A 22,004-nucleotide genomic window follows, 5' to 3' on the forward strand; every position below is an offset into this window, starting at 1 on the left:
AAAACAAATGAACTATAAATAGATTCCTGGAAGTGCCTTAATAATCTGACTGATGCAACATATGAAATACTTTTTAGTTTCCCAATTGGGACTGGATTTTATGTTCCTGATTAAAGTAAACCTTTAAACATTAAACAAAAATAGATAATTTTTAGTCCAACTATGAACTGAGAGTGTTTAGCTGTATAGGTGGCAACACTGGATATTAAAGTGGGAGTAAAGACTTTCTATCCCTAATTGCATTCCAGAATCCCACTCTCTTCTAGTGCTGTTACTGGGACTGAACATAGTTTTCCTGTGGATATGGAGGTTAATTTTGTAAGATAATTTGGGAAAGAAAGGACTCTGAGCTTCTTGAGTTTTGTGATCATTTCCTATTTTATCTTTATATCTAAAATGCTTAGCTATGGGAGAGTGACATTTCATATACGCTTTATTCATTCATTCAATAAATATTTGTTGCACGTGTATAAAGAGCCTCAGAAACTGCTTTTGGTGCTGGGCACCTGTCAGTGAAGAGAGCAAGCAAAAATCTTTACCTGCCTCATAGATTTATTTTCCTATTTTTAGTATAATTGTATTCAATATCTTTTGAATGAATGTTTACTGGATGAATGACAAAGGAACCACCATTTGGAAAAACTAGAAAAAAGCATTTTAAAATTTTGTAATTATGATCATTTTCCCATTATCATATTAAAGACATTAAGGAGTGTTAATAGAGCATACAGATTACTTTGCTTGAATAATATTTTGAGGAAATGTAGCCACCTAAGCATCTGCATTTAGGTTAAAAGCCATGTTTCAAAAGTTCTGTCTCACACGCGAAAAATCACTTAAGCATATTTTAATATTACGTCTTCTTTCCTCAGAAAATCTTTAGGTAAAATAAGAATCTGGTAATTGTTGCTCCTAGATTAGGAGCTAATATTATATCTGTATACTCTGCAAGTAAGTTCATATTTACTCGGGGAGATCACTTAGAATAGTGGGAGAGCAGGTAAATGAGTGTATGGCTTGTCTACTGGCGCCAAGTGGTATTCTCAAGATTAAAGGTCTTAAATCTTTCATTCATAGTGTTACAAACTGACTGTCATAGTCCATTCACTACATCTACTCTAAAGAATAGCTAAGAAGTAAAGGAATGATTTCGCTCTCAAAATTTCTCAAGATGAGAATTTAAAAGGTAGGCAAGGTAATTTTGAGAAAATGAAGGATATTTTGGATGTGAAGATATGTAGGGTTTTTTTTTTCAGACAAGAGCACATTACAAACAATGCCCAACCCTTTCTTCCATCCTCCTCCTGACACAGTAGCAACACACACCAAAGAAAGGATTAGTCCATCAATTTTAAAGAGATCCTCTTTAAAGCCATTCTGTAATAGGAAAATTTGGCTCAGTATTGTAGCACATCAACTATTGCCTTTAAAATTAGCTCTTATATTGAAAGAATGTACATTTCAGTTTTCTTTTTTTACTGTAAATACATTATTTTTATTTCCAAGAAATAAGATCTTTAAAAATCACCAATCACTGTAAATTTTTGAAATATTGGAATATTTTCTATCCGTCCTTTATAGGGATAAAGTTGTATGTTTTACATAGGCAGCGTTTATTCTATTTACCAAATACGAGTTTATGGAGTTAAGATGTATTACGCTTATGTAAATTAAATCTGTCTATAACCACATTTTAATAAAAAATAAACATATCACATACTTACTATTCTTCTTGGAATAACTGAAAGAAGGAATCTTAAATGATTTAAAATTTAGAGATGAAAGAAGTAGGTCTTATTTTAAATTGTTGTTTTATCTGAAAGGTCTTAATTATTCTCATTGCTGGTAACAAATAGTTGATAATGACTTCGAATCATCAAAAAACGGACTATCATAAAAATAATGACTACTGTACCTCTGTTTTCATAATTAAACATCTTAAGTCTTTAAGTATTTAAAGAGTATCTTCACATTGTCCCAAAATGAAGTAAAATGTTTTCCGATTTCTGTATGAAGGAAAGTATAACGATAAGTCTCAGAGCGTTAAAGAAATATAGTACAGATACTTTGGTTTGAGTTAGTTTGGAATATTTAACTTTTATATTTGTGGAGGCAAGTTTGGAATTTGGAATCAGAATACTGATTTTGAGTCCACCAAATATTACCAACTATCTCTGAGTTTCAGCTTGTTCACTTATGAAATAAGAAATATTTTACTTATCTCTTAGTGCTACTGTGAAGATTAAAAGAAAAAAAAATGGGAAAACAACATGTAAGATATAAGTGCTACGAAATAATGTGGTAGTTTTCAAGTCTCCCGTAAGTTTGAGTGGCCTTTGGAAATTTTCGAAAACACAACATACCAGTTCCCCAAATATTGAATTTTTGACTCAGTGAGTCTGGAAATTAAGCCATCTGTACTTTTTAAAACTCCACAGAGGATTCCAAAACCCAGCCAGAACTTCTGTATTGTTGTTGTTATTATTATTATTATTACTATTATCATAAGCTGAGCTGTTCTACTATTCTCCTTTCCCAAAGATTTTTTTTCTTTACTCCACTACAGGCAGAGAGAATGAGAGTCTAGGATTCCCCAAAACACTTGTTCTGCAGACCATCCTTAATGCTCTTAAGAGGAGGAATTGCAAAGTAAACCCAATACAGAGACTATATTGCAAAGCACAAGAAATAAATCTACTCTATTCCTGACATCTGGAAGCAAATGCCAAAAAAATAAATAAAGCATAGGAATCCTTAAGATCTTTCTTGCAATGTTAAAGAGTGAAATTCCATTTTCAGACCAAACGTAGTTTAATAATAAAGGACAGAGATGTTCAATATGGAGATGAGGAAGGATATGAAAGTTCTTGTCTATGTCAATTCAACTTCTTACAAGTCAAGTGATTTGTCTTACATAAATTATCACTTTTCAATTAGAGCTAAACAATAATAAAGTAGCAATAGGAGAAATTCCATCAAACTAATTATTTGGCATCATATAACTTCCCCAAACCAAAAACTTGACGTTAAGATCACTTATTTTATACACAACTAGTTAGTATTACCAGAATGAGGAGACAGCTCTCTTGATGATCTCTATCAACTTTCACAATGTGGTCTTTTTAAAGTTAAAGTTCACTTCACTATAATTGCGACAAAATAAAATTCAAACGTTCAAAATTTCAAGAGAATCATAACTTCAAAATTGCTTCAAATGTTGTCAATTAGGGTTTTTTCAGGGGAAGGAGTAGTGGGTTATCATGGATAAATACTTTTGGCGCTAAATAAGAAAGGTAGGTGGGACACAATCCCTCTTGTCAAGAAACACAGAGTCTATTGGGGGAGATGCACAAATAAAGAGTTCATTATAAGTTGCTGTCATAAGTGCTATAAACTAGAAAACATTGTATGTTATAGGACATAAGAATGGCTCCTGATTTTCATTGATATTAAGATACTTAGAACAAACTCTTAAAAGGAAGTAGCTCTGAAACTTTACTCTTAGATGACAAAGCGTTGTCCAGATGAAAGATGTAGAGAGAGACCAACAACAGTCCAACAAGAGAGAGCTATGATTGTAAAGTCATGGAGGAGGAAGAAAGAGAAACCTTGGTGATTTAGGGGATGGAGAGAATTTTAATATATCTTGGGTATAATGTGAAAAGGGAAGAATATAAGGCAAGCTTGAGAAGGGTCTTATATGTTATGCTAAAGAACTTGGGCTTGTTCCCGGAAGCTGTAATAATCCACTGAATGATTTAAAGATGTGTGTCTTATTTATGCTGAAAAGAAATGCATCTATTAATTGAGTTTATTCATCATTAATCATGCTGAAAGAAGTTGCTGAATTTAATAAAGGTCACAATGTCAGGGTAAGAGTGCTGCTTTGAAAAAAAAACAAACACAAAAAAGACCATAGATCATTTGAATTCCTATATAACATTGACATTTTGCAGTTGGCAAATATCAGAGTACTCCCACTCCCAGATGCACATGTAACTGCAAGTAATGCAAATAGGTCATCAATGTTAGGTAAAAAGAAATATCTTATACCCTCTCTCTTACTTTCTGTCCAAAACGCAAGCAGATTTCTTAGTTGCTAAATTTAGAGTTTAGATAATTTGATCCTTCTCTGTTAGAAACAGTTGCAATGCCATACAAGGTTCATTATTCCCTGGCTAAAAAAAATCCTTAGGATTAACAAAATAAACTAGAAATCAACTGAAATCTTTGGTTCTATTGCAGGAAAACTCAATGTTTAGTTGAACTTTGACTTTAAAAATAAATGCACGCCTTAATCAATATATTCCAAAAAGTACTGGGCTAAAACAGTGGTTGGTAATATCCATATTACATTTCATAAGTTTAAATGCTCCTAATAAGTTTATTCATATCAAAATTTAGTTTAGCATCCTTTATAGTGTAAGAGCATACCTTCTTAGAATTCACATAAAGTCTGTTATACTTGCCACAACTGCATTTTAATGTGACTAAAATATATGGATGATACGTATATAGGGCAAAAATTGGACAATTGAGAAGAGATTTTATAATATTTGTTTATTAGTATTTCAGAACAATAGAGGCTCATAATGCATACTACTCATACTTTTCTTAAATAAATTACTTTGCATAGTCTAGCTAATAAAAAACAACCAGAGTCAGAACTTAAGACTGTATAGAAAAAACAGGTGGGTCAGAGTGTTGAAGAGTGAGAACAGGGAGGTGGTGGTGATGGTTGGATTCTCTTTCATTCTTAACATTGATAGAAAAATACAGGTTTGAGATAAGGTATAAAGATAATCATTACCAGGAATAAAGTCATATATTTAACTTCCAAATTTTTAGAGAAAATAGGAGAATAAAGAAATTGAATTCTATAGCTGCTGACAGAAAATTAAGAATAAGAGGAAACAGCAAAAACATAAACTATATGCAGTAGATCTAATAGAAAAAATGGGCCAAACATCTGTTATCACAATAAATATTAATGGATTAAACTCTAATATGAAATTGCCAATATAAGATTGTATTAAGACACATAAATATCTATGGATTGTTGAAAGAGACATATTGAAAATTAAATGGTACTGGGGCTGGCCACGTGGCCGAGTGGTTAAGTTCATGCACTCCTCTATGGCGGCCCAGGGTTTCGCTGGTTTGGATCCTTGGCACGGACATGGCACCACTCATCAGGCCACATTGAAGTGGTGTCCCTTGTGCCACAACTAGAAGGTCCCACAACCAAAGTATACAACTATGTACTGGGGGGATTTGGGGAGAAAAAGCAAAAAGCAAAAAAAAAAAAAAAAAAGGAAGATTAGCAACAGTTGTTAGCTCAGGTGACAATCTTTAAAGGAAAAAAAAAGAAAATTAAATGGTACGGAAAAGTTAAAAGTAGAGGGATAAATAAGAAGATATAAAAGGAAGATAAGGGGCTGGCCCCGTGGCGGAGCGGTTAAGTTCGCGCGCTCCGCTGCAGGCGGCCCAGTGTTTCGTTGGTTCGAATCCTGGGCGCGGACATGGCACTGCTCATCAGACCACGCTGAGGCAGCGTCCTGCATGCCACAACTAGAAGAACCCACAACGAAGAATACACAACTATGTACCGGGGGGCTTTGGGGAGAAAAAGGAAAAAATAAAATCTTTAAAAAAAAAATAAAAAATAAAAAAAAATAAAATAAAAATAAAAGGAAGATAAAAGTTTGAACAATTATTGGTGGCTATTGAAAAAAAAGAAGAGGAATAATAGAATTCAAAGCAAAAAAATTTAACAGGACAAAGATTTATATATTTTGCAAAATGAACATATGAATCATAAAATTTTACATTCAAAAACCCCAGAAAGTGTTTATTAAAATAGCAATTTTGATAAATATGATAGCTTGTGGATAATACTCATTCAATAAAAAAAAATTATTGAATATTTGAGATGTGCCAGAAATGTACTAGTAACAGTAATATTAGTAAATTATGGATATTATACATTCTGAGATCTTTACTCCAATTGTCTGGTTTTTAATTTTTCTTTCAAACCAATAAATTGTGGTCAAACATGCATTCAGAGAAGAATGGATAACTTTAAGTGCATTAATTATTAAAGGTGGAAGAATGACAAAGAATAAATTAACTGATAAAGAACAAAAAACTGTAGGAAGACAAGAAAGCGTTAAAACATATAGAAAGCATAAATTGGTTAATCTGAAAGAGATTAGCAATGGATTGATAAACAAATCCTCCCTAAGTTGTAGTCTCTGGTAAATTAATAAAAAACACATTTATGTATAGGAAATAGGATACAACCACACTCAAATTTATGAATAAAATTATTCCAATTACTGATTTCTGGACAACGAAATTTGAATTATCAAATTGTTTTAAGATGGGATAGACAATCTGAGTAGATTAAAAACCATTAAAAATTTGGTAAACTTTAAAAAAATCTCTCCCCACCCTAAATTATTATATTATGATTTTATATGCAAGTTCTTATAAATCTTTTAAAGGAAAAGTTAATTTCCATGATACTAAACCTTTTTAAGAGGTTATAACATAATTTAACATTTTTAGTTCATTTTAATGATATTTCCTTTACGCTGATGCCAAAGTCTGATACCAAATATGCCCCATCTTTATCATTCCTTATCCTGATAAATTACACCCTTATATCCAGTTAGCCGTGCCCTAAACATTGGAATTATTTTTGATTCCTCTTCCACACTACTGACATGAAATTTATCATTAAGTCCCAAGAATTTTCTTTCTAAATACCTCTAGAATTAGTACTCTCCATCCCTATTGTCCCACGTAATCCAGGCCATTGTTGTCTTTCATTCTGGTCCATTAAACAGTTTGCAACTTATGTCGTTATTTATATTCTTGGTCATTTCCCATCCATTTTCTGTGCTGTAATCTGGGTGATCTTTCTAAAACTTAGATATGATCATGTCGCTTCCATTCTTAATGCTTGTCAATGATCTCCCATTGTCATTTGGATATAGTCCAATATCAAGCTCCTTTTCAAAACTTACAAGACCCTCATGATCTGGCTCCTGTCTACATTTTATAGTAGGGATTATCAATCTATTCTGATACCCTGAGAGCTCTGTGAGCTTGAATTCCTAGCATCTGGACTACTCCCTGAACATAGTTAAAGTTAGAAGTTGATATTGGAAAGCTATAGTGGAATCTTGTCCAAGAGAAGGAAGCTTAAACATCTAAAAACTCATACATTTAAAGATTTGTCAAAATGTCATTCTGCTTTACTCTGATATAGTCACTCATCCAAGCAGTTAAGAGAAATTCTTGGTATGTAGTGGACCACAAGTAAACATATAATGAACGAGTAAACGGATATGGTAGGTGTTCAAAGCTTTATAGAAAGCCTGGAACCCATATAAAGCTCATTCCACTGAGCTCAAGGACAGATTCTCTCCACAAAAATCACAGAAACAAAGTCTAGTAGATCAATCAATGCTACAAAAATATTAAACTACTTTTCTCCATTTTCTTAATTGGATATAATAGAATATAGCAACAGTTTAATATATTTGTGAAATTGTGAAACCTAGTAATTACACAGACTACTGAATTAAACAATAGCTCACTGGAGGGAACTCTCAGGTAGATTTTTGTGATCCTTTCCAGCAAAATTCTGCATCCTAACTTTGAGGAGTCTTCATTCCAAGTGAAAGACTTTACACAAAGAATTAGTATAAAGAGTTATGTCCCTATCTCAGAAAAGATTTTAAATCATTTCAGTGGATTTCCCCTTATGGCCTTTTTTCAACTTGAAGTAAACAATCAGATGTGATATAATGACTGAGTTAATTGGTTCGATATGGCATAACTTTTAGGGGTGTGCTGGATATTTTCCATTTGTCCCTTCAGACCTATTCTCCACTCTATTCTATGCCCCAGAGGTTGACCTCTATACCCCTCATCAGATTGGGACCTTCTGGCCCAAAATGGAGGGTGGAAAGAGAGAAAGGTCAGGGAAGCTATTCTTCTATCTCCCTCCTTGCTTGTCCTCAATGTGTCAGTCACTGCATTCTTCTATAGACCACACTTCCTGTTAGGTGGCCCCTCCCACATTATAACTACAGCTATAGCTCTTGTTAGGTTCTGGTAACTGCTCCCTCCACTTACCCCTTAGGCCTAGAGATGAGTAAGCCTCCCGGATATTGCTACCTCTGGGATGCTGCACCATTGCTTGTTGGCTTTCCTGTAAACCTCAGATCTTTGCAAATAATCTCTTTATTTACATCTCCCTGATAACCTCTTTTGAGTTTCCTATTAAATTGAGAGCTATTAAATTGAGAGCAATACCTCAAACCATCATGAAGTAATTTGTACCTCTCTACTTTGTCTCAGTGGATCCATGCTATGAGAAACCTTAGCCCAAAACCATTTTTTTCGCTCTAAGGACTAAGCTTAACATTTTCACTGAGATTTGCTAGAGTAAAATTTTGCTGTTCGTGTAAGTTGCTTATGAAAGGATTTAATTTTAAGCCCTTTTGAATGTCTTTATAGATTCCTCAGAGTTCTGAGAAAGATCCTTGGAGGATTTTCTTGGCTTTCCATTTGTTTGTATCAAAATAAGAATCAGGGAGACAATCCCTAATTGCTCAGCCATAGGGCAGTCAGGGCACATTTCAACACGTCTGTGATCAGCTGTAGAATCACAGAGAATATCTTTGACATGCCTTCTCTGCCTCAACTGCTTCAAACACTGTTTTTCTATCCCATTTATCTTAAGACTTAGAGGCAGCAATACTGAGAGACAGTTCAAGAAGCAATAACACCTTTAAACTTTTTCTGGGACAGTTAGAGATTCAGATTATCATGAGCACATAGGACTGTTAAAAGCATTAAATGCTTAAAGGAAGTCAGAGGAAGAAAAGACTACCACCAGTTGAGTAGATCATAGAACTCTTCATACACTAGATAACATATGAGTTAAATTATTAAAGATGTATATTTTATTATTATTGCTATTACTATTTTTTATCGTTATTTTATTTCTAGGGTAAAAGACATTATTGAAAGGGCAACTGTAAACAAGGCTATCAGAGTGAGTAAATATAAATATAGATTTTATTTTTTTTCCTTTTTCTCTCCAAAGCCCCCCGGTACATAGTTGTATATTCTTCGTTGTGGGTCCTTCTAGTTGTGGCATGTGGGACGCCAGCTCAGCGTGGTTTGATGAGCAGTGCCATGTCCGCGTCCAGGATTCAAACCAATGAAACACTGGGCCACCTGCAGGGGAGCACGCGAACTTAACCACTCGGCCACGGGGCCAGCCCCAGTAAATATATATAAAGAGCATTCAGGGGATAGAAGTTGAGTAGATCAGTTGAAGTAGAGCTTATTTTAAAAGATTTAGTCAAAAAATATTTGATAGACCGGAATCAAATCAATAGGTAAAATAATTGAGTATTTTTGAGTCAAGAGTGTGACAAGAACATGGGTGATGTTGTGGGAGTCTACTCTGAAAGCATTGTGCAAAATGGATTGAGGTAGGAAAGACTAGGGCCATCGCAATAGTCTGTAGATGAGGTAATGTGGCTCTGAATTGGTCTAGTTGCAGTGAGAGGTTAAATGGGAAGAAAGTATCAAATAAGAAACAGGTTATAAAAGAATTAATAAAATTCAGGCAGATGCAGATGGTTTTAATTTCAACCTTCTTAATACTTTAGTTAAGCCATGTAGACTTTTCATTACGATGTTAATTTATTTTCAATACAGATGATTTTACTCTTTCCTAAACTACATTTTGTGAATGTATTCTGGAACCATGTCCAAATTCCATAAGATATTAGAAAAAGTCTACAGAAAATGATTACATAATTTGTTTTGCCTGCAATCTTTGGCTTCTTTCAGGAAGAGTGTAAGCTAATCACGTTGGCCACGCAAATATTGATTGTTCAATTGTGGTGCATAAAAGTTGCTGTTACTATAGGGCTTGTGAAGAGACAAAAATTACATCACTAAACTCAATGGGATGATAATGACCTCAACCCCCCTTAACCCTATGATGTACATATGCTTACTTCATTAGGCCTTACTGTTAAGGATATAACAAAAAAATTAAAGTATAGGATAATTTTACATAAAGAAATCAAAATTCTTTCTCAAAAAAGAAGTAGAAGGGATGTGTATATTTCGAGGACAAGGAGCCTATAGAGTTGACTTTTTAGTTCCCCAATTATACTGAACGAAATATGATGAATGCAATAGTCACTTATACATTTTTGTAAAATACTAAAATAATTATAAACTAGATAAGCTAACATCTGGTAAAACCACATTAGATTTATTTATTTTAAATTTTAGTCAAGGATACCTCTCCAAAGTCAGTGAAGAGCCGGTTGAAATTAGACTAAAACACAAAGCCTCAATTTCAGACTTCTTATAATACCTATCATTCCAGTCATATGGTTGAAACTAAACAGAAAGTTTAAAACAAATCAACATATACAATAGACTTCTCAGGGTCAGACCTTGTACCAAGAATGCCCTCATTTTCTTCAGAACACTTCATTTTATACTTCACAGAAGAACCCTTAGCCCAGAGAAAAACTGTTCATCGGCATTGGGCTAAGGTCATAACTCAAATTTAAAATTTAAAATTTCCCATCATCCGCCATTACTCAAACCTTCTTGGATAATTCTGGCAGTACTTGCTGAGACAACAGGACAAACCACCAGAACCGTATTTAGTGCTTCCTGTATCCTGGAAAATGCTTCCTCTTTAGAAAAATGGCTTGGAAGACTTCCAAGATTATGCTTTTGCACTTTCAAGCATGAAGGCTCTATCAGAGTGCTAGATGAGATGACATAGTGTATTCGCAATGCTTATAAATCATTTTACAAGCTGATACTATTGAGCATCTCATTTTTAAGATAAATCTGGAATTTTACACAGTTGTTGATTCTTTAATGTAAGGCTCAATAGAGGACTAGTGAGGAGCTATATTTATTTTAAAAATGAATAGCTTTCTTTATCTTTTTTCTGGGAAACATTTGCAGATAATGTGGCTAAAATGTAGTTTCTCTATGACAATGTATCCACTCAATGGAAAAGCCCTTTAAAGGCATCATGTGTCTGAATGACTAAAACATTTTCAAATAACATATTACTGAATTATTTAAAGTAACAGTTTTAAATTTTTTTTAACGTTTTAAAATATCTATTTCTAAGTTGTCTCATTCTAAATTATTTTATACCCCTTTGTGTTCCAATAGGAACAGTAATCCACCCTTTTCTTGTATCATTAAAAGGACATCACTATGCAAGAGACTTAAAGGGTTGTAGATACACAGTTAGGTATATTTGTTTATTGCACAGTGAATGAACAGTGGCTCTACATCAGTCACTATATATTCGAGGAGGGCTAATTTTGTGGGTGAGGCATGGTAGTGAAGGATATAACTGAGTACTATAATTTTTTTTAAAAAGTTAGTTTATTCAGTAGAAGATGTTGCTCATATTACCATAGGGTCCCCTTGGCAAGAGGCAGATAATGGAATCCATCATCAGGGAGTCCACGGACCTAGTGGTGTTCAAGAATCCCCAGAGCAAAGGGCAAAGCATAGGTACTGAAGAGAGTGGAGGAATTCTGGAACTTTAGGTAGTGAATCAATGCAGATTATGGGCTGGGTCACCAGAGCCCAAATACCATCCTAAGCTATGATTTAGAGGCTATTTGGGCAGGCTCAACCTCAGGTCTGGTTGGCAGTAAAGTGGATTCAGGGAAGATGGAGAACCCAGTTCCTGATGGGGTAACAGGACTAAAAGGCAAGCCCTATCTCTTAGTTGGTGTGAGTTTACTGATATACCTTGCACACATAAGACTGGGCTTAGCCACTGAGGTTCTTACAAGAAGTAGCTACAAGAAGCTAAGGAAAACAAAGATAGCCAAAAAAAAAAAAAATACATGTAATAACAAAAATTAATGCCTACTGTGTGATTTAAGGGCTATTATGTTAGGATGGAATCAAATAATACTTGGAAAACATCATTTCCCTTTTTGGGAATATCTTTGGGGAATCAAACATCTAAACAAGTCAACCCATTTAAAAAAGGTGAAACATTTCAAATGGTAATTACCAATTTTACAAATTAAATACGTATACTTTTGAAAGACAAATTTTAAAAATTGCATTTAGAATTTTTATGGGGTTATTGTTCTTGCCATTGACACTTTTGACCAATACCATGTGCTTTTGTGAAAGTTGCATGGACTGTCATGCAGTGGACCTGAGAACACATCCTAGCTTTAACTTTCTGTCCGGTTTGCTGAGAATTTTGAAAACTTTGTGGGAAACAATTTTGAGACAAATCTGAGAGATAAGGGATAGTAAATACACAGGATGGATGATCTAGTCAAAGGGAATATTTTTTGTAATGTCCAAAATGTCTTTGTGATGAGATAATTAAATTGTAATGATCCTTATGTAGAAGGCAAATCAAGAAAAAGTTCTTAAATAATTTTAAACAGTTTTTATGGTAGAACATACATAACATAAAATTTGCCATTTTAACAATTTTTGAGTGTGCAATTCAGTGCCATTAGTTACATTTGCAATGCTGTGCAATTATCACTACAATTTCTAAAACCCTTCCATCACCCCAAACAGAAACTCTGCACCTACTAGGGAACAACTTCTCATTCCCCCTTTCTCCAGCCCCTAGTAACCTTTAATCTACTTGTCTCTATGAGTTTGCCTATTCTCTGTATTTCATATAAGTGGAGTCATACAGTATGGCTCCTTTTGTGTCTGCCTGATTTCACTTAGCATAATGTTTTCTAAGTTCATCCATGTTGTAGCATGTATCAGAATTTCATTTCTTTTTACAGCTGAATAGTGTTCCATTTTATCTATATACTACATTTTGTTTATCTATTCATTTGCTGATGGACTCGGTTATTTTTTGAATCTGGAAATGTCATTACCTAATATTATATTTGTCCAAAGCCCATATCAGAGGTAAGGCCTATTTGGTGTAGCTTTATACCTGGACTTTGGGAAGATATGTGCTAAAAATGAAGTTATTACAAGGTTTACCACTATCAAATGATAATAAAAATTATCCAATAATATGAGATTAGAAATCACTTCACATTTTATATTAAGTCACAAAATTGTGCTATTAATTCATTAATATTGTCTAAATAGACTTTAATTTGCATATTATAATTTAAATGAATTTTCATGCTAGTTTAGAATTATAACCACATAAAAACAATACCAACTCTCTTTAAACACATTAGAGTCACAAATACCTGTGAATATATCATAAAAGTCACTAACTCAAAGGCACACATACACATACACACAATTTTGCAGTTAATATTGTGATTCATGGAACCCCAAGCCCTTCCAAGTCTTGATTTCCAAGATAAAGATTTCTCATCTTGGTAGATATTTGACCAAAAGTTCTGAGTGGTACAGATAAGAGTTGCAAATGACTCTTCAATTCAAACATTCTCCGTTTTTCTTATTTATGCATGCCAGCACCCTTGTAGCTCCAACAGAAGTTGCATATGCTTAAAATTCATGACTCATTGTGTTCTAACTAATTATCCTATGACAGTAGGTTTTGTTTTCCCTCCTAAATTGCAAACATTTATGGTAAACAGCTACGGCTTATATTTCCATTAAAGTTTTCATGCTCTTAGCACACATTGTTTTCAATAAAAATTATTTTATATATTTTACGTTTATTAGAAAGTTTAAAATAGAGATGTAATATCTCTTTGGAGTTTTCAATAAATGTCTTTGCTTTTTTTAACAATACTACTTTAGCACCATACTTTATGCATAGAAGATATTCCATAATTAGTTGTTAGTTTGATTTGATTTTTGTTTTAGATTCTTTCTTCAAAAAATTATTTTTCTTAGTGTTGTGAATGGATCGGAAAGGGAATGAAGAAGTCATGTGCCCATATATTATATCTTTCGGAAGAATTACACTTTAACTATTAAGTATAACTGAGCTGATATTTTTCAATATGGGCCCAGTAAATATTTCTAATATTGTTAAGCATTTTTAAGTACTTCCAAAGAGAGCAAGAAAGTGGTTTCAATACTTTCAGAGAAAAGTTAATTCACAAAGGAAGCTTGTGTTTTATGAGGCTTTCCTGAATTACAGAAATTAAAGATGGAAGGACCCATTAGGTCATCCAGTTCATTCCCTTAAGAGTGCAGAATTGCTCCCTGAAGAATATGCACTTGGGCTTTTCTGGAAAGGAAACATTAAAAGTCAACTGCAATTGAGATAGTAAATTTGTAATTTATGCACAATAAAGGTTTTTCTCCATAGATATTAATACTACTGCATATTTTAAAATCTGGCTAAAGCATTAATAAAGTGATTAGCAAAAGTCAAGGAGGCCATTTGTTAGCATACTTCCTGATGAAATAAAAAGCTCCTTAGGCAATTAGTTTGGAAGGAAATGAACATGAACCCCTAGTTCCTCCTCCTTATGCCACCCATCTAAGGCTTTTCCTTTTTGTTCCCCAAAATGCAATTTCATTGTTCTATAATGAAGGTGTAATGGTTCCCGCTTGGGAAGCTTCATGGGTAGAAAATTTCTATTAATTTCTCTGTTTAAGTGCAATTTCCACACAAGCCTTTTAGAAGGATAGCGTTCAAAGTATTAATTTGACCAATACATAAGATCAGCTTTTGCAAGGACTGAAGTTGTTAGTTCTCTTAGGATCTCAAAAATAGCTCTTAGCCACAAAAATACTTTCCCACTACTATCAGAAAGTATTACTTTTATTTAAGCATTACTTTTTATTTAATTATTTATTTAAGAATTATTTTGTTGTTGTTAGTGCCATGGAATAGATTCCACTCCTAGATTCTGTGTACAGCAGAGTGGAACCTGCCTCATCTTTTCACACCATCCTCTCACCTTCTGATGCTACATCAGACAATGCTCTGCTGTTGTTCATATGGTTTTCATGGCCAATTTTTTCATAAGTGAGTGGCCAGGTCCTTCTTCCTAGGCTGTCTTAGTCTGGAAACTGCTGAAACCTGTCCACTATGTGTGACCCTGCTGGTATTCGAAATACCAGTGACATAGCTTTCAGCATCACAGCAACATGCAGCAGCCACAGTATGACTACTGATAGGCAAATGGGTGGTGTGGTTTCCGACCTGGAAGCAGACCCAGGCCGTGGTGGTGAGAGTGCTGAATCTTAACCACTAGATCACCTAAGTATTATTGCCATAGTACTAAACTACTATGGCACCTGAAAATGTAATCATAGATTTCATTTCTTAGGTTAACTATTCCCAGCATATTTTTCATAGGACACTAGTCTTGAGACAATGGTTCTATGGACAAATTTGGGAAATGATGGCTATTTTATTTCCTCTTTTAGAGATGCACAGTATCCATCAGTGACTTAAATACTGAAAAATCCATAATAAAGAAAGCTGCTTAACTTTGAGAAGCCAAATATTTAACTCATAATGTTTTTAAATTTCATGACCATCTATTAATGATCATAGAATATACTTTTGGAAATGCTGGCTTAGAATTATCGAGATTTTTCCTTTAAATTATAAATACCTTGGGTGGGTTAACACCAGTGTTTGTCTATCAGAGATTTAATGTAGCCCTTTCATTTTTTTTTTTAATAGGTGATATTCTAGAAGAAAGAACTGAAGGAATAACAGAGTATTAAAAGGACTAGTTTGGGAGCATGAGCATTGTCCATAAATTCTTTATGCACTTGTTCAACTTCTATCTATCCTTCATCTTTTCTATATGGTTGCATGGGCCTTTCCTTGGGGAGCTATTGGTTATCATAGGGAGTGCAAATGACAACTGATCTGATTTTTGCAAGTTCACGTTGGCTCTTTAAACTTTCTGACTCCTTTAGGCTAAAATGGTCTCATGGGATTTCTCTTTACACGGCAGATTTCTTATTTTTGTTTTAGACTTCAAACTATGACTAAACTGGAATTGGCACAGTGGACTTTTTCCCAAGTTTGTCCTCTGGCGTTCTGCTTTCAGTTTTGGGCAGAACAAGACCAAGAAGAAGGAAACAACGAGCAGTCAAGCTACTTCTCTTTCTTTGCCCAAATCCTCAGGAGACTCTGGTTTCTACCCAATATGATAACCTTTCTGATTCTCAGTTTTACTACATGAAAATTAATGAGTGGGATTAGGAAAAGGTGACATTTATGATTCCTTTCAAATTTATCTATGACTAAAACATGCACAGATAAATTCTAGGACATAGCTATAAGAAGATATAAATTCTTTTTTTTTTCTCTCCAAATCCCCCCAGTACATAGTTGTATATGTTAGCTGTGGGTCCTTCTAGTTGTGCCATGTGGGATGCTGCCTCAAGGTGGCCTGACAAGCGGTGCCATGTCTGTGCCCAGGATCTGAACCAGGGAAACTCCAGGCCACCAAAGTAGAGTACACAGATTTAACCACTCAGCCATGGGGCTGGCCCCCCAGATATAAATTGTTGATAGTAAAAGATGACTACAAAGCAATAACAACAATAACTTAACTAGATATTATAAAAATTACTTAACTTCTTGTGAACTAATGTCCTCAAGTATGCAGTGAGGGATGAGCTAGTAATTAGGAAGAACATTTCCAGTTCCTAGAATCAATAAATTACTCTGTCTGATTTAGAAATTGAATTTTACCTGTTTCTCGCCAGGATAAGGAAACAGTGACTGGTTTTTCACCTTCCAGACTGAAACAGCAACAACAAAAAGGTAAAGCATATGAAATAAAACAGTCATTTTCAAGACAATAGACATTACACAACAAGAGATGGTAATCCCTAAGAGACAGGGAGTAAGTGAGATGAACTTTATGACTGTCCCAGTTTTCCACCTCGAGAGAGTTTCTAGGCTGCACTATAGTAAAGAAAAGTCTACTTGGAGTCTGGTGATCTCCCTGAATTGAGGAGACAGAGCAGAGGATCTGGGAAGACCAAGGTGGCAAATATTGGAGAGGAGAATACTGCCTAGAAAGAGAAATTCAGAGAACCACAGAGGGCCACCTAAATATTCAACAGAGTACTGATCAGCACATACATGTGAAGATACTACCTGAGGCTAGGGGAATCACCTAAAATGATTCAATGCAGCAGTGCCCACTGTTCACAGAGGGCCTGGGAGAGTGACAGCTTCCACCATCTTGTCTGGAAAAACTCATAATTCAAGAGGCATTGGGTAGAGTACTCAGTAGGATCTTGTTTAGAGGTAAAGAATAATTAGCCCTAGAATGAGCACTGAGCCAGACCTACCTAAAATATAAAACAAGACCTCAAAGAATTAAACTATTCCAAGTAACTTAACAGCATCCCAGAACAAAGTTCAAGAACATTTATCGGGATGCAAAATATCCCTCACCTAACAGTGTCTGGGTATCCAATCAAAGATATTCAGAAATGCAAAGAAGGAAGAAAACAGGAGCCATAGTGAGGAGAACAATCAACCAATGGAAACTGACCCAGAGCTGACAGAGATGTAATAATTAGCAAACAAGGCATTAAAACAGTTATTTTGACTGTATTTTACAAATTCAAAAAGTTGGAAGTAGAGATTATGGAAGATATAAAAAACCCAAATCAAATATTTGAGAAGAAAACTACAATGCATCAGATTAAAAAAATAAACTGAATGGGATTAACATCAGATTAGATGTTGCAGAAGAAAAGATTAGTGAACTTGAAAACATGGTAATAGAAACTACTCAAAATGAAACACAGAGGAAAAGAGAATAAATTTTAAAAATGAACAGAGACTCATTGTCCCAGAAGATAACTTCAGGTCACCTGATATACACATGCTTGGAGTCTCTGAAGAAGAGGGGTGGGATGCAGAAGAAAATATGAAAAAATAATGGCCAAAACTATCCTAATCTAATGAAAACAAGCAATCCATACCTCTAAGAAGCTCAATAAACTCCAAGCACAAGAAATATGAAGAAAACTACACCAAGGCAACTCATAATCAAATTATTCATAAACAGTGATGAAGACAGCATCTTAAAAATAGCCAGAGAAAAAAAGATATATTATATATAGAGGAAGAAAAATAAGGATGAGACCAGATTTTTCACTGGACGGAACAGCATCTTTAAAGTATTGAAAAAATCTGGCAACTTATAGTTCTATACTCAGCAAAAATACTTTTCAACTACCAAGGCAAAACAAAGAAATAGAAAAGCTGAAAGAATTAATCATTAGCAAACCTGTACTACAAGGAATGTTCAAGGCAGTCCTTCAAGCAGAAGAAAAATGATATGAGATGAATTATCGGTGAATAACATGATGAAATCCTTTGTGAATCTATACAAAGGAATGAAGAGTATTGGAAATGATAACTAGATGAGTAGAATGTCTGTTTTCTTATTATTTAAATCACTTTAAAATTTAAAATTAATAAAAAATACTAATGTATTTTGTAGTTTATGATATAGGAGAAATACAGTGTATGACAGCAAGAGTTTAATGGCTTGGAGAGTAGAAATGAAAGTATACCATACAAGCAGTGGGATAATATCACTTGAAGATAAAGACAGTGACAAGATAAATATGTATACCATATAGACCAAAAAAAAAATTAACTAAGAGTTATGATTAATAAGCTAACAAAGAAGATAAAATTGCATCATCAAAAGACCCAATCTAAAAGAAACCAGAAAAAAAGAAAAATGGAAATAAAGAAGAGATGGGACATATTAAAAATTAATATGTACATGATGTATATAAACTTAACTATACTAGTAGTGACATTAACCCTAATTGGTCTAAATAATTGAATGGCAGATATGGTCAGATTGCATAAAAAAATTGAGACTCAAACATATGCTACCTATAAGAAATAAACTTAAATTATAAAGAAACAAATAGGCTAATAGATGGAAAAAAATTATACCCATGCCCACATTAATAAAAATGAAAGCTGGAGTGGCTATGTTAATATAGGACAAAGTAGAGTTTAGACCAAAGAATATTTCTGGGATTAAGATGTTCATTTCACAATGAAAAAAGCATCAATTCATAACAATCTTAAACAATTATGGACTTAATAAGAGAGTTTCAAAATACATTCAGCAAAAACTGATAGAACTGCAAGAAGAAATAAATAAAACCACAATTATAATGATAGATTTCAACATCCCTCTCTGAATAATTGATCCAACAAGTAGACAGAGAGTCAACAAGTATGTGGTAAATTTGAACAATACCACCAGTCAACTTAACCTAATTGATATTTATAAAAGACTGGAACCAATAACAGTAGAATACTCATTTTTTTTCAAATGCATGCAGAACATTTGCCAAAAAATTTAATTTTAAACAATTCAGATTTAGATTCCATTTATTAAGATGTTTTAATCTTCACTTTTAAATCTTAGAGTATTTCTTTAAAAAGTTAATTTATAAGCATTTATTATACTTTGCTTATTGTAGAAATGAATTCTTCTATACTACATTTTCTTTGGGAATTTTAAATGTATCATCTATAAAATATGGAAATATACCTAATTACAGAGATACACTTGGTATTTCAAATATGTGTCTGGACTAAAGAAAAATGTTTCATGCCATATTAAAACCAAAGTCAAAGCAGCAATTAATATGGGATATTATCACCCAGTAAAATCATTGAATAGGTTGGCAGCATTCTTATTTTTAACAAATATGAAAGATACTAATATCTTGGGGACTAAGAACACCTTCAGAAAGATGCTATTTTTGCAAATGTCCTTAATTTACTCATTTTAATCAAAGTTTTTGGCTTTAAAAAGGATGCTTAGAATATGTCTCCACATTCTTGTCAAATACTGGCTGCTGTTTTCAAGAGACCTACTCAGTAGTCCAAGATTTAATAGCATCTGCTTATCTACCACAAAGGTTAAATAGGGATAAAACTGGCAATAACTTGAAAGAAACAAGCAGAGTTGGGGAGTGAACAAATTTGGGATTGGGTTGGCTTTAACATCACAAATCAACTTAAAAGCAAATTTTCAATATTGTTCAGATGTAGGTTCCTCAGTAATTCTGCCCGAGCTGTGCAGTTCAGCCAGGAGCTGGAGGATGGACTGGTTTTTATCCAGCCTCCTCCCACCCATCTTCAAAATTGAGAATCACTTTTGCAGTGCAGTATGTAAAGATAGGAACAGTAGATGATTCAAGTCACATAGAGAGCCTAGTGTGGTATGTTACAATTACCCACCACACATCTATACACTTGTGATCATCAGTGTTATCTTAGTCCTCACAAAAGCATGATGATGTAACTTTTCTATTCCTAGTTAAAGGCAAAGACCTTGAGGCACAGAGAAACTCAGTAATTTATGTCAGTTCAGAAAGTGGGAAGTAGCAGAGGCATTTTTCAACCCAGATCTCCAGTTAACGAATCTAACGATCTTTTTCATCCTTAGACTTTCGTCCTCTTTGGTGGAGTGCTTTATTGTCTTCCACATTTAGCTGTCCTTTAAATGGGCTTTGAGTCAACCAGTCCTGGGTCAAATCTGGATCTGTTACTCACTGGTTACCTGATCTGAGCCTCATTTTCTTCATCTGAAAAGTAGGAATCATAAAAATGTATAAATAAGTTAACAGATTTAAAGTACCTATTAGAATACATGGGCCACAGAAGACAATAAATATTAATTCTCTTATCAGTTTACAGACTTTTAAATCCTCAATTTTGGTATCTCTGTGCCAATAAGTAAAACTTTAGAAGCAGATGTTTCAGATTCATTTAAGGCATCTAAATGTGGTATCGGACAGAAATACCTTTGAAGACGGTGTCAACATGTAAGAATCACATAAAGGTAATTTGGAGCCATGCCTCAGAATATTTCTGGAGTTAAATGTTATTCACTAGTGAATCAGTCTGAAGAATATTTTGTAATGTGGAGTTTTGGATTACGGTTGGAGTTTCATCACAATTACATCAATGAAGTGAGAACTATTGTCATAATTTTCTTATCTTTGTGTAATTATGGGATGGCTGGAAGATTCATCATTTTTAACCGAACAAGTTTGATTTAGGAAATTCTTATGATCATATATCAAGTATAGAAACAATACTGTCATTTCTTTCACCCACTTTTTAAAGAGGTTTGTTAGCCGATGATCAAGAAAAGTGGATAACATACACCATGAATATTTGAGATTCTAGTATCTGGGCCTCTTTCCTATTTGTATTGGCAATTTTGAAATCTTCCTTTAATAAGTTTGTCATCAATTTATTATGATAATCGATGAAGATGTCCCAGGAAAAAAAGGTTTCCCTTAAGTAGATGCTTTATAAATACTAACAAATAACTTTGTTATCTTGAATTTTCACAACAAACTCATCACATACAAAAATGTCCCATAAATTATAGATATCCATCATTAGCAATGTATGGACTATCCAGTGGCAGACATATTAAATAGACAGTAACCTTAAAATAGCCCTAGTTGCTGCGGCTGTATTGTGTGTTCACTGTTTGTAGCATATTAAATATCTCTGTTTCAGCTCAAGAATATCTTGCTGACTCCGAGTATTTCTTATACAATTAGCAAGCAACTTGTAATCACTGTCACCCTTAAACAGCATTACAAGGATAAGAAGCTCTTAGTTTTGGTCAAGTGAAGCTGGGTTTCAATGGGTTAACTGGGATCATTGCTTCAGTGACTGTTCATAGCCTCAGACTTCACAACCCTAGCAGAGGCCGGCTCTGTAATAAGTCTCACGTTACACACGGATTAGATTTGTAGAAATCCTGTAACTCAATAGGTACCTGCCTATTCTCTCCTGGCGTCAGCCTGCCTGCACTGCTTTGCTCTGTAGACATACCTGGCATTCCACCCATGCCTCTCACTTACTAAGTGAACTGGAGTCTGCCTACCAAAACATTGGGGTATTGTTGTGAGGGAGAAACCCCCTGACAGACAAGCAAAGTGTGAAGCTGGGCTTGCAATGCCTTGTTACCTTTCTCTGAAGTGCA

Source organism: Equus asinus, chromosome 10, assembly GCF_041296235.1.
Source record: "Equus asinus isolate D_3611 breed Donkey chromosome 10, EquAss-T2T_v2, whole genome shotgun sequence".
Lineage (NCBI taxonomy): Eukaryota > Metazoa > Chordata > Mammalia > Perissodactyla > Equidae > Equus > Equus asinus.